Source organism: Cephus cinctus, unplaced genomic scaffold, assembly GCF_000341935.2.
Source record: "Cephus cinctus unplaced genomic scaffold, Ccin1 Ccin1_scaffold0857, whole genome shotgun sequence".
Classification (NCBI taxonomy): domain Eukaryota; kingdom Metazoa; phylum Arthropoda; class Insecta; order Hymenoptera; family Cephidae; genus Cephus; species Cephus cinctus.
In genome coordinates, this window is record NW_014333443.1 from 479137 (window position 1) to 493617 (window position 14481).

The 14481-nt window shown below is 37.5% G+C and overlaps 1 protein-coding gene and 1 non-coding gene across 3 annotated transcripts in view; both read right to left on the minus strand.

Moving 5' to 3' along the window:
• Window positions 1-14481, minus strand: part of LOC107270933 (E3 ubiquitin-protein ligase MIB1) — a 292845-nt gene that overhangs the window by 164305 nt on the left and 114059 nt on the right. The window lies entirely within an intron of this gene.
• Window positions 11040-11112, minus strand: Trnaf-gaa. Its single transcript has one exon. It is a non-coding gene; the product is annotated as a tRNA-Phe (tRNA).

Genomic DNA, 14481 nt, shown 5'->3' on the forward strand with positions numbered 1-14481 from the left:
CTAGTTCTATCCAGGTGCTCGCACTAGGAAAACTATGCAGCGTCCCACCAGACACGTAGCGCACACTTCGTGTAGCCACTCGTTATGTCAAACTGTCTAGGTCATAGACAATTTTCCAGGTCAGCTCCGGACTGCCCACGTGGACGTGAAGGGAATGCGGAAAGAAAATTGCTTAGACTGTTTTGATATTCGTTACAATACATGAAATATGTATTTCACATCGTGAAAAAAAATGTAGAATTAGAAAAAGATTTAAGAACGGATATGTACGTTTACTATCTGTCCGCCTTGAGCGGGACTTGAAAGTGAGGAGGAAGAGTGCAAGTCCAATTTTTTACATGTTACTTCAGTTAGAAGTAATAATTAAGACTATTTGTATAAATATATGAAAACCATAAATTTTGCAAAATTTCTTTAAAACTATAATTTTTATATTTCATATAAGCCTTAATCAACGCATACAAGACTAAACATTACACACGTCATTTTACGAAATATTTGTAAGTGTTTTTTAAAATTTCGAAATCATCTTGATTTTTCAATAATTATACCTAATGCTTAATCAAAACACTTTACATAATGCTAAAAAAGTTTATGCCTTATTTTTCACTTGAATACTTGAACTGTGCGTTTCACGAGCACGGCACACGCGTTGCACGGGTTCGATTATTTTACAGTCCTTTATATTCACAGCAAACAAGTATACAGGTTCTGTCCTGGACATTGATGAGGTCTTATGAAGAAACTTTTATTGTAAAAATAAACTGCCTGAACTGAACTTAGTTTAATGTCTTGGCGCACTGGCGAGTGTCTAGTTCGAGTTCAGATAGGCTTCCGTAATTGGAAAAAAAGTGAGTCGTGATTTAGTTCGGTAGTTCAGCGTACTACTGCGCGCCACACCAGGTACTAGCTAGGTTTCCATTATTGTGGATGCCCAGTCCCTGACCGAGGTCTTCTTTACGTTATCAAGGAAACGACTAGGAAATTTTTACTAAAGCAAGTAAGCATAGAAATCCTATGACAAAGGGCGCATTCTAATCATCACGATACATACTGCGACAGCTTTCAAAGGACCCTATACCAAGTGGAATCAAATTTCCGATATTAGTAAAAGCCAATATCTAATATCGTAACGCTACAGTGTATTATCGGCACGGCTGATAAGTCAACGCTAATTATTGACGATAACGGGTAAATTATCCTCGATCCTCCTAGCCCTCCACCTTCCTTCGCGCTCGCCCACTCGTCTCCATCTAGCACATTAATTATGCTAATCATTATGCTAATGATTGTACAACCAGCACTTAACTTGATCATGCATATACTCGGAGAGTTAATGAGAAATTATCGCTTGTATCTGTCTTTAGCATATGACAAAATACCATGTACTTAATACATAATAACCTACCTCAATATTTCGGTTGAATTTTGGAAAATTAGGTAAACCGTCTGTTCGATCTTTCTCGATGGAAAAGACTATTTTTTAATCATCGAACACTGATTTCGTACACAGGAATATGTAAAGGCTAACTAGAACATATTTTTTTTTAAATTAACAATTTTTTAATGTATTTTCGAAACATACTTTTGCTCTGTACACTACGGCTACCTAGAAACATATGTATATTAGAAGGCTATCAGGTTAACTCTACCGTCTAATAATGGCTGTCAGTCAAGTGGACGACTCGTCCTGAGGACCGTAACATCGTGGACCTGTCCGAAAGAGCGTCAGCAGAAAGTCGCCAGGAGATATTTGATAATTAGGAAGAACGGATAATGATTTCCCAGAAGTGACACCAAACAGTATCTCCACGGTATGCCATTACTATAGCGACGTCTGGCTGGTCCAGCGAACGGGATGATGTAATTACGTAGTTAGCGGAACCTCACGTAACAGCTTGACATCTGTCTTCCGCCTGGAGAGTCATTCCAGCATCTGCCGGTGTCGCCTGGTTTCATATTTCAAGGAGCATTTTTCATCCTGTATATATCCAGGACTCGTCAGTCGGTACAGCCCGTTGTGAATCGCCTTCTGGAGCCACTGGATGGAGTGTGTAAACTTTTCTACACTCCTTTTAGCCTTCCATGACTTTTTATATTTTCAACTTGATATAAAGTAGCAGAATAAAAATTTACTACTTGCCCTATTTGGTGTTGTTATTTTTCGTATCTCAGACTTATCTGTCGTAAATAATCATCGTGACAGCAGCAGTGACAATTTATATAAACAATACAGTCGTCGAAGTACTTTGTATCTGTGACGTAGCATTAGGCTGGCGTACGTACGAGGATTTCAATGCTTAGTAATATAAGAAGCGAATATTGAGATAATAAATTTTATATTTTGTTATCAACGACAAATTTTTAATACCTACTTTATATCGTGTAAATATCGTTGGGTTAAATTTCTTGAACAAAATTGGGATTTTATCATCAATCGAATGAATCGAGTGAATTCATTTTTCATTTGTGATCATTTTCTCATATGTATAGATATTCGTTTAAAGATGATTAATACAAGGTATTTATCTCTTGGCAGCGCTCTTGGGCGAATTATTTTACTTGTGCGGATTGGTCGAGAAAAAAAGGATGGAGAAGAAAAAAGAAAAAAAAGGAAAGTACACGGGATGTTGGATCTGCATAATCTTAAAGGAGCGTGAGAAGAGATTGGTTGGGTGGCCACCGTAGGTAGGTATATTGCTACTAGGAAGTCTAATCCACATTCATCAAGATTATAAGGCGGAGCTGGAGATTCTCTCAGGGCGGCGTACGTAACTACTAGGAGGAGCGGTAGTTACTCGCGTGTAAGAACGAAATTTAACGGATGGCGAAATATAATATCATTTGAAATTAAGGGGAAAAAATGGTAAAACTACAAATTCAAAAAAATATTATCACATTTACATGGTTATAAAATAAGTGGTTATTCGCGCATGTATTTTTTAATCAAATCTATTAAAACGCTATCGTGTAACCAATATTCTATTGTATGAAAAAATAATTACTATTGGAGATTTGGTAATATCGGGATTTCGTGTTAGGTTTTTAAAGTCAATAGAAAAATTCTTCCTCGACTTTAACGTTCGGGATAGTAAAATGAAATTTGGTCACTTTGATCAAAAAGAGTTTTCAATCATGAAAATTCAAATTTGATAATTAAACAAAATCGTAATAAATCGATCAAGTTAATTTTCTTTAACGAAAATGACAATCCACGCAATAGATTTCAATTTAGAAATGTCGCGTGACCGAACCTAAAAGGATATAATTGCCAGTTAGGCATCTCATTCATAATTTTCTCAAGTCTTTCCGAACCGTTTATCAGATATATTATTTTATTAGTATTATTTCGTTTGTTCTTTAAGTCCTACGAACATTATGTTGTACGAGTAAATATCATTTGTTTCATCTACATATTAGATAATTTATTTAACTTGATAATAACGTTAATACAGTAAAAGCAATCGGAATTAAAGGTTCCTTATGACAATTTACAATTCAGTTCTTTTCGAATTTATCGCTGGGTCTGTTCTTAAAAAAAATACAGGGCGTAGCTAGTCCTTTTGAGGTTTCCCCAATAATCCCAGTATTTTTAATTTAATTTTCATTGTATTCGACCATGTATACCGAGTCCGTGAATAATACAAATTCACAAAGGCGAGGAAGAAAAGTTATAAACAATCTGTCTAAACAATAACATAATTCGGCATAATCATTGTCAGTTTGAAAAGGGAAAGCAAAAAGTAGGAGACAAAAAAGAGAAGCCTGTATATGTATATGTCAACCCTCCCGTAGTTTTGAAATGCTTTTATTTTTTCTCTATCGTGTCCCCTGCTTAAGCAGACAAGTCGGGGGCTAAATGTGTCTAAAGCACAGTAAGGGGATGGTCCATGGGGTTGATAGTAGCCCATGGTGTCTCTGAACATTATGGCCCACGGCGTTGCCCATGAACGTACCCTAAGTTCCAAAAAGGTTCCTGGACTGCTCCAAGTTGACGTACGAGTATTACCTTCTGGGCATAATAGCTCCGTAATTCAAGCAACCCTCGGCTGGCTCTCCTAATAACGATAATACCTACCCTTGTGCGTTGAGGGTAGGTTTTTTTTTTAATCGGTGAAAATTCGCTAACTGCAGGAGGAGTTGAGCGGGGTAGAGAAACAAAAAAAGGAAGATGGTTGGATCGACCCACGGTTAAACTCTCGTAAAGTAATCGAATTATTATAATTTTTTCGTCCAGTGCTTGGCTGCTCCGCGTGGGTGCACGCGCGTACATAAACGATACTTGACCTGACTAATTTTTAACTTTTTCACTTCAGCTCTGTCAAAATTTGTTCTCCAGTTGGTCTTCGTCCTTTATTTATTCTGTTACGTTTCAGTAGCGTGCAGGGATTTTTATTAACCAGGCCCAACCCCCTGAAGGGAGGGTCGGTAAAATCGTTTTTAGCCTATGCGAAACTCCCACGACGAACCTCCCAAACCCTCTTGAAAAAGTGGAAAGTTTCGGTACAGCCAAAGAAGGAGGAATAGTAGGTGGTGGATAGGTAGTTAGAGAGATAGGTAGGGGTCGTATGCCTAGAGGAAGGGTGCGCACCCCCCTGTTAATGGCAAGCGGAATGGCTCAAGTTTCAACATTTTTGCGCAAATTATTACGGCGCCAACTTTTTTACACTGCGATTTTAATGGTTGGTGCCCTAAAGGTGGATGAGACGGGCGTCAAAGTAGAATGGAGGTCCTGAATAAGAGAATGCCCAGGATAATAAGGGATGAGAATTACTAAGAGCATAGTCTCTCTTTAAACTTATAAAACGGAATCCAACTGTCTTCCAATTTGCGCATGATGTATAAGGGTGTTGTAAGTAGTTAGTTTGGTGCTGAATTCGAGTTAGAAGTTAAAAAAGAAAAATTTTAAAAGGCTGACACAACGGTCTAAAAATAATACCGCGATACGCGAGTATGTATATGATGGAACAAAATAGTTAATGAAAATTTAAGAGTCACGTAAACATTGTTGTAGGGCCGTATTATAAACTTGAAATAGAAACGTATGATTGTAAAAACGCATTGGGAAGAGGCAACGCAATGGAGCCACAATCCAGCCGCAACTAGAGAACAAAAGGAGATGACTTTATCGCCAAAGAAAAATCGTCGGCCAAGTCCCACAGGACAGAGGCGTCTTTAGGCAACCCTGCCGCTGCCAAGCCATGCGTGCGCGGGAAGACGCTTGGCGTCGACCCGTGGCCGCTGAACCCGCTACAGGTTTTCGACTCGGTTAGTCTGGTCTGCAGGGTCATGTGTACACGGTAAGACGAAGGGTCGAACCGGGATCACGAGGCAGCTGAATAAAGCCACGAGTAAATTCTGTAAACATTAATTAAACCGATAGAGTCGCAGCCGACCTCCAGAGGATTGGCGAGATCAAAAAAAGGGGTGACGCTGGACGCCCCCTGGGGCGAAGCCTGGCGATCGAGACTCAGGTAGAATGAATTCGGCTACGACCAAGAGAAGGGACGGTGGCTTGCTGCTCGATCGCGGGGACTCAAAAGCCAAGTGAACATTCAGTTGCCTTCTTAACACTGAACGTACCATCGACGAGTCATGTGACCCTTTTAAAGCCAAAAATACGTTTATCAAAAAATTGTCGGTATTGTTCAGTGTTAAATAAAGTCGTGAAAGTGTTGATTTTCTTATATCATTAGCCCTGCCGGAAATAAAGAGGGTTTTGGTAGGATAAAAATATTCAATAAAGTGGATCAAAGTATATAGGGCATAGGGTGTCAAGATATGAGAAGAAAAAAGATAAGGTGGTTAATTGTCTTCGAAAAAAAAAAATGCTGACGATAAGCGTGTCAGGGTCATATCGATGAGGGGATGTTGTTGGCCTTCGTGGTGGTGTTGGCTGTATGGGCGACGGAGAGTAGAAAAGCCGTCACGTAGGCAGCACCTGAATTCGTTCGTGCAGCCGCTTTCAACCCCTATTCCAGACACCCTTGACGCCAAGGAGTAATCCAAAACCAGGCAGCTAATTCCAGTTATCCCTTATGCCGCCCTAAAGTACCTAATTATGTGATACCATTCACTGTCCTCTCTTCAATTTTTTTTATATTCTGTCAGTCAACCCATTCACCTCACTGGTAGACATACGAAGTAATACATCCCTCAGGTTGTATATATGTTATCCTTCTTATCTGTATGATACACCGTTAACGTATTTCATGCAATATGGGGTCCATCGGTGGCGATACTTGTATATTATTTAAAGGACAATGCCTATATTTAGCTTACGAGTTCAATATGTTTTTTTTTTAATTTCTCAAACAATGCATTCCCAACTACATCGTACATGGTTTTTCATAAACTCGGAAGAATAGAGAATGAAATACAAAAATAAAATATATTTCAGAGCAAAGTCTTGCATATTTTTCAATCTGTCAAAAACAAAGAATGAACCGATGAACCGACTATACACAAAAGTTTAAGGCAATATAAGTATACCAAAAAGTCAGGTACCCTCATCCGCAAATCCTTTATGAAAATTCGATCAGCTAATACATCTTTAAAAATAATGGATGGCGCACATTAAAAGACCGTGATTGGCCACGCGCTTTGCATCCATGTTGACGGATTAGAGAAAGTAAGTAAAATTGATCTCCTAATCACAACGCGCGATTTCGAAGAATTCTTCATGGCAATATTAACTTTTATATTGGATGGCGTTAAGAAGTATCACAGAGAGCCAATACCTCGTGGGGACGGAGGTCCAGAGAGTAGGGATACTGACTTGTGGGGGTGGCAAAAGGATACCGAGATTATAGACGTGATAAGAGGGGGTAAGAGGGGCGAGAGAGGAGGCACCGCTTCAGTACCGGTTCGTAATAGCAATATCCTCCCTTCTCCCTATCAGCCATAGTCCCACCACCCTTAAGGCTATTCCGCCCTTTTCCCCTACCCTGCTGCCAGCATCTCTCCGTACCAGGTACCCTCGCCAAACCAGACGTGCTCTTCAATAATCTCCACGACACATTACAATAAGAGCAAACTGTGTACGTGCCGATATTGGACTCTCCTCCATATTGCTATATGCCGTACCTGCCACACACTGTTACTACTACCTCACGATCTCCTCACTTCCGTTTCTCGCGGCGCTGTGCTTTACAGAACAACACACCAGCTACTACTGACCGGAAGTGGACTAGGATGGAAACCACTGCTGAGCCTTATACACACGAATCTGTTACGTTTTACGTATAAAATGGCACCTTTGAAAATGGCAGATCACTATTAAAATCTCATTCCTTTATAGGGGATGATAAAAGATGTAAATATTTTTTTTTTTTTAAATTGAAAGACTTCGTAAAGTTCTTTTAAGGAGTTTCGGAACGCCCCTTATCGCAGAGAGGGTACCGAGGGGAACCCAATTGTTATTCAACGGGATGCCAACTTTTTCACAGCAAATTTTTGAGTAAAAAAAAGTATGTATATTGATATTGTAAAAAGTGTAGGTATATTCATAGATACGGTTTTTTTGCTGTACAAACTTAATTATAATTTCTTTATGTTATTTTAACGGTGACATTTTAATATTACGTTTGTCGAAAACTATTCGTACGTATGATAATCGCGCGTTCCGTCGTACAGGCAATAAACAATAAGAGACTGTTTCTACATTTATTTTTGAATATAATTAATTAGCCGGGTAGACGAATGACTTGATCTTTGTACTATTCTATCGAAACAGTCTAATTAATCTTTTCTTAGTTTTTCATCCGATTGGCTACATACATTTTTTCATTCATTGGAATCTTATAAGTTATAAGTTATAAACTTATAACCAACATTTCTGGATATTAATGCGATTTCTGGCACGCGTCTGCGCGCTCGCGCATACACACATCTTGTCCTTCTACGCCGCACTCCGGTCGTGTCTTAATGGAATTTGTTCTCGTGTATATACGGCCCAGGAACGGAGGTATAAGCGATTTCCAAGACGTTTCGACGCAGCACCATCTACCGGAAAAATCGGGTAATTAAGTGAAACAATAGGTATCGGTGTCTATAAGGGTGATTTCCAACTGATCGTAACGTTCCGGTGGTAGTCTAGGTATATTGAAAAATTCCAAACTCCCTCGCCCTTTAATCCATCGTGAGAACTGTTGTGAATCTACACAACCCTACCTACCCCATCCAATTGGTATCCATGTGGGAAACACACAGACACGCTGCGACAGAGATTGATGCAGGGAATGCAATTTCCTCAGGCTCGGCACATTTATCCTCCGTTGCACATTTTAGCAAGCATATACTTCCAAACGTGTACGAGTACATATATTACATATATATATATTTTCATACGTCACTATCAAGATGCACACAGAGTCAAGGCGAACAGTACCTTCCTGATAATTTTTTTTATTATCGTATTGAGCGACAGGATAATTCGTCAAATGCATCTGCATTCTAATTATATTCAAAAAGTTTAATTTTATTTAAAACAAATTTGTGTATTAATATTTCTTATTGGTATAGTTACGGTACAGGCTGTTTCATAAGTGTCCCAGATTCTGCCCATTGAACGGCGCCTTGGAAATTGGATTTTATGGCGCAATCAACTATTCCTATTATATTCACGATGATGATGCAACTGTAACTGCATCTTATACTCCCGGTACTCAACGCTTAATTAATCGGCTCCCAGCCGCATTTCACGAAGGGTTGAAGTTTTGCGTTCAAGGTGGAAAGTAATAAACTTTGTGGAGAGTAACTCGAGTATACGTATTCACTTACTTACTCGCTTTTTCACTTAGTTGGTTGCTTCCTTAATTATCGGAAAATTTTAATGAAAATATCTGACGTTTGAATAATTTCAAATGAAATGGAGCGATAAGGAGACGACAGAAATAATTATATCAATGACTTAATTGATTCCATAAGACAACATGTAATCCCTATTGTCTTTTGCTCATATTCCCTTTTAACATTAGGATGATCATTAGGTCGTATTTCAGGTAAAATGATGCGTTACGAAAATCTTCACGAAAATGGGTAACGCTTGAAATTCTGATATTGATAACGCATGATTCTGTGAAAATGCATAACTCATAAATTCTGATGATTTTAGTGCGCCATTTCTGCGAGAGTAGTGGGGGTGTATGTATATATGACATAGAATTTGAAAATTTTTTGAATTCCTATATTTAGCAAATTTCCTATATCACGATTTGAAATCTTGTATCGTACATCCTAATGTTCTTCGCTGGTTGCGCGGAGATCTGTAGATTTCTTTTTTCATTTATACTCGTGAATATTCATGGCAAGTTTTTAAATTGTAATATATCAAACTGAACACAATTATGAATGTTACTCTTTTTATTTTTGTTTTTATTATCAATCGTCGACTTCGAATTTCTTGAAAGTGTACAAGTTTCCCTTACTCGGTTCGTATAATGATAAGGGGGATTCCTTGTACTTTTTACCCACTCTTTATCCTTTTATTCATTTTTTAATCTCATCTTCCTGACCTTTTCAACCCTTTTCCTTATAGCTTTCTCTCGTCTTTACGGACATTTTTCGTGCGTCTTTGCCCCGAAATTTTTTAAACTTTTTTTTAGTCTTTCATAACCCGAACTGGATGGTCATCGATCTTAACTAAATCATCGAAAGAACTATAGATATATTTTATAACTATCGAAGATAAAGCAAAAATATATACATGCTATGACTTCAAAGAAATCTTCAACAAGTCGAAAAGAAGATAAGATTATCTGAGTAAATATTTGATTTTAAGATCCAAGGCCTTTTATAAGTCATTAACTCGTTACACATATAGCATATAGCAACATACACATGCAATGAATGTAGGTCATTTTAACCAAATCGATCAACATTGGGAACGTAGAATTATAAAATGTTTCCTATAAAACGTTGTTTCGAACTGTTTAAATATAAAAGAATTCCGATATATTAAGTTGGGTCACTTAAGAATTTTTTTTGAAACTATAACATTTTTGAAACAACTTGTATTTAAACTTTAAGTAATATACTTCGAGTTCGATTTAAATTTTTATCATAATAATATATTTAAAAAATATATGTTATACCCTATAATAATTCAACACTTTTGATTGCAATAAATAACTTTCAATTGATTGGCACCAACCCAGAAGAGCATTTGGAAAATGAATATATCGATCTGTACAATATCTGTTATCATAAGTCATAAATTTACGATAATTATCTAATTGCCGCAACTTTACGATTCCGTATAATTCCCGCGACACAGTATGAATATTTATCTTTGAAATATTATAAATTTATGATCAAGTTTTACGGGACGATATGCAGGTGCGGTATTACGTTTGTATAAGAATGAGGAAAGACACAACGCAGTGAGTTGAAATCAATCTAGCATGAAATATTATAACAATCAATTTATCGATACTTTGACTACTAATATAATTATTAATTTCAGGGCGCTGAATAGACGGAAAGTGTAATAAGTTTTTATTTTACTGGGCCAAAAATGAAATTTTCAATATTCTATCGACAGCCGACATCGTATTATTCCTCTCGTTATGGCATCGATACTATGATTACGCGGCTGTAGTTTACGAGTAAATTATACCAAACGATATTTTCCCATATCAGTGTTACGCGCTCTTACATAAATATGTGTATATATATAGGAACTAGTTCAACGAATATAGCATACGTGCTCATACGCTTGACCCTGATAAAGTATACGTTCACATCTAGATATAGACGTATGTTGGAAAATGCACCTACCATATACAAATATGCAAACTAGAAGGAAGTAGAATATTTAATATAACCAGCAACGAAATGGAATATCATTGCAACTGGCCATACTGTTTTCGTAATCTGAAATATCGCCTACGGTATGTTTTCAGAAGTTCCTTTTTTCAGTTTGCATTTAGCTAATAATACCTTTAATAAAATAAAAAGAGAAATAGTTGGTATCTTCTATTATATGAAGTTTTTGTTTAAATGAAGTTTTAAAACGGAAAAAAAAAGAAACTTCCACTTGCCGAAACCCGGGATTGAACCGGGGACATTTAGATCTTCAGTCTAACGCTCTCCCAACTGAGCTATTTCGGCTCGACATAATTATATGTTATTATATGATATACAAGAGACTAAAAAAATTGAAGTGTCGAATCAAAAATGATAAACATATTTAATGATTAATTATGTATAAGTTAACACACGCGTTAAACTTGTGAATGAGTATATTAAAAAAAAATTTTTTTTATCGCGATACACAATTCCAGTTCATGGGAACAGAAATTATAAGTACAATTTTTGTTGTACAGGGATGCTTTAATATTATATATAATTAATTAAAACAAAAAAGGGTATAATAACATTTGTATCTAATGACGCAATAATAAGTTATTCGAAATAATGTCAGAAACAATCAATAATAATGTTTCATGTATATTTTCCCAAAATGGAAATTCTAATAAAATTTATACCCAGTTAATCAGGACTATCAGATTACCCGACAATCGATCTAGTACGGGAATTAATATCGAATGAACAGAACCATCTTCAAGTCATACATTAGTCCTGAATAACCACGTATACCATGCGAATCCAAGTGTGTTATTCCCTATCCTTTCTATGGTAGCCACTTCTTACACACTTACGAGTGTGTTATTTATGTAACTGTGTAAAAAATTAACCCCAAAGAAAGAATAAGAAAATAACCCACTTTGATTTGCAATGAAATACAGATTTTTAGAAATTTCAAATTTTCAAATTCCAAAAGTATTGAATTATCCTTACACACATCTCTTTATCGATATATACGTGTCCGCAAGTGTTCCCATAAACTCTCCAGCCTAATAATTATCATATTCGTCCAATTTCAATATTCAGTCAATACAAAAAGATCTAGCAGGCAAGTAAACGTCACAACCTAAAATAACAATTGAAAGTCGTGGATCGAACCCAGCCGAAGAATAATACGAATCCACGACGACGTAATTCCATAATAAAGTAAGAACAGAAACTAAAAAGAAAAAAACATCACAAAATTCCCGTTAATTAAAGATTGCTGATATGCCAATTAAAGAGCAACTAACACTAGCGCATCTGACAAGCCGTCTATGAATGACGAATGCATACAGAAAGAAGAAACTATTGACAAACGTATATAAACCAAGTCGAACAGTAATACCTGGAGATAAGAAAAGAGAGATACAACGAAATCAAAATGCTAATTATAACAATAGTAAGATAAGATGACAGTCAGCGTAGTCAGGAGGTAGACGTAGACGCAGCGAATAAAAACTGACATCCGAATGAGCACGACAGTGAGGATGAAAATGAGAAAAGGAATGGGAATGAGAATGGTGTATGTATAGCTAACTAGAGAAGGCATGAAATCCGTAATATAGCAGCATAAACTTTCCAGGCGGAGAGGAACAAAATCAATACTTCAATATCCGCAGTAACAGCAGCTGGAGTTAACAAGGGTCTGATTGAGCCGGGCTGCTGGCTGCTAACTTGGGAGTAGCTGGCTGCCTACTCCGCACCATCTTGCCAGAGGAATCGAATCTGTGCGTGCCTCCTCGAAATCCTAAGCTTTCCTTACAGCCTACCCTCTTTACGTTTCTTTCATCCCACCCGTTCTACTACTTTTTTCTCGAAAACTGCCCAAATTTAAGGTCATGCATATTTCCTTTGCCTCCTTCAATTTTCATCAAAATTTTCATTCTCATAAGACCCTCAGGGTCGACTTTGGATATCATCAAAATTTTTTGTTACGGTCATCACTTCACTCCCTTGTCTGTATCGTTGCGAACTTTTGTTTTTCCTTTTCTCGAAGATTTTATTTACTTTTCTCGGCCCATAACGGAGAAGTGTACATACGCGTTGGAAAATGTGTTTGTTTTTATTACTCCTGTCGTATGCACTGGTGCATTTTATGCGCATACGCGCATGATTATATTGTTGCATTTAACGAGTTGCATATAGAGGAAGATTTTAATCCATCTCAAGGAACAACCACGCAGCTCGGCTGCAATGCTCACTTGATTAAACGCTGTCTGAACTGTTGCCGCTGTTACTACTACCTATTGCTACTATTGTCCTTAACACAGGCGCTAGGTGCGCTACCGGAGATACAGCAATGCTGATGTCAGTGTTATGTACTGCCATCGCTACTAGCGGTATGATGTTGGGAAACGCCTAAGCAATGTATATACGTTCCGGCTAAGACAGACGCTTCCTACGTTGCTTCTTGCATCGTGTTTCCGGTACGCGAATCGTGACATCCGCTGGCAATTATTTCGTAATTTGGCGCGAGTAATTAGGAAGCGTCCGCAAGCTGAAGGCAGAATGATTTAGTTTCGGACAATCTTGTTATTGCCAACACAAGGAAAATATGGTATGAGAAAAAATCCAAGGACATTGTATAGTGTTCAGTGGTCATTGCGTTTAACTTAGCTCAAAGAGTTACGTATAATCTACTCTGAGTCTGATTTCAATATTTCAATTAGACTCTTCAATCTTATATTTGGATCTTTTGCGCTCTGGCTATCTTTATTAGCTGGGCGAAGGATTCGTAAATGGATCTGAAAATAAGTACCTGTTGACTTCGAATGAATAAAAAAAGGAAGGTCTTCTAATCTCTTAGCCCTTTGATTGTAAGTTATGCCTCGTGTTTTTTTTCAGGTTGGTACACTTGACACGAGCAATTAAGCACAGGCGGATGCAGAACGAAAACGTTAATTGCCAAGAGAAAAGGAGAGAGATAACCGAGTAGAACGAGACAAATGCGCAGAGTGCACTGGCACATACAGGAGGCACTGAACGAGGTGGAAGCTAAATGAAGATGAGAGACACCAAGCAAAGTAGTATTGTTAGGTTTGGTTAGAAAGAAAACAACAGTGTGATTACAGCATAAAAGGTCCTCGTCGGAATGTACAAGGACAAAGAGACACGAGGCCGAGTGCATTTGCAGGCCTGATAGTCCACTATTTGCGTAAGGGAGAATATGGGTGCGCACACGTAATGCAGGTGTGACTCCGTACAATCCTGGCTGATGTGGAGTTGAGCAAAATAAAAGAGAAAAGTAGGAAAAATGTGTATATGCACTTAATGCACAGCTATGCATATGCCACATATAGAGAAGAGCCAAGTATTCCGTTATATTTGTCGATATTTTGATAAGTGTTTATTTATTTGGAAAATCTTTAAAACTTTAGTCATTAAAATTACAAAAAAAAAAATTGACTGTCTAGGTTTTTACGTTGGTCCTTTGTTTAATAACAATTTATTATAATTTATGAACGCAATTCAAAGTAGCCAACTGCAGCTGTATGTAATTATTCTTCAAGGTATTATGCAATAGGTCCAGACCTGAATAGTCGCAGGGATCGATCGACAATTAGCAATGACAGTCGCGCCACTAATTCGCAATAATCAGCGATTTACGCGAATTAGCCACGGAGAGCTACG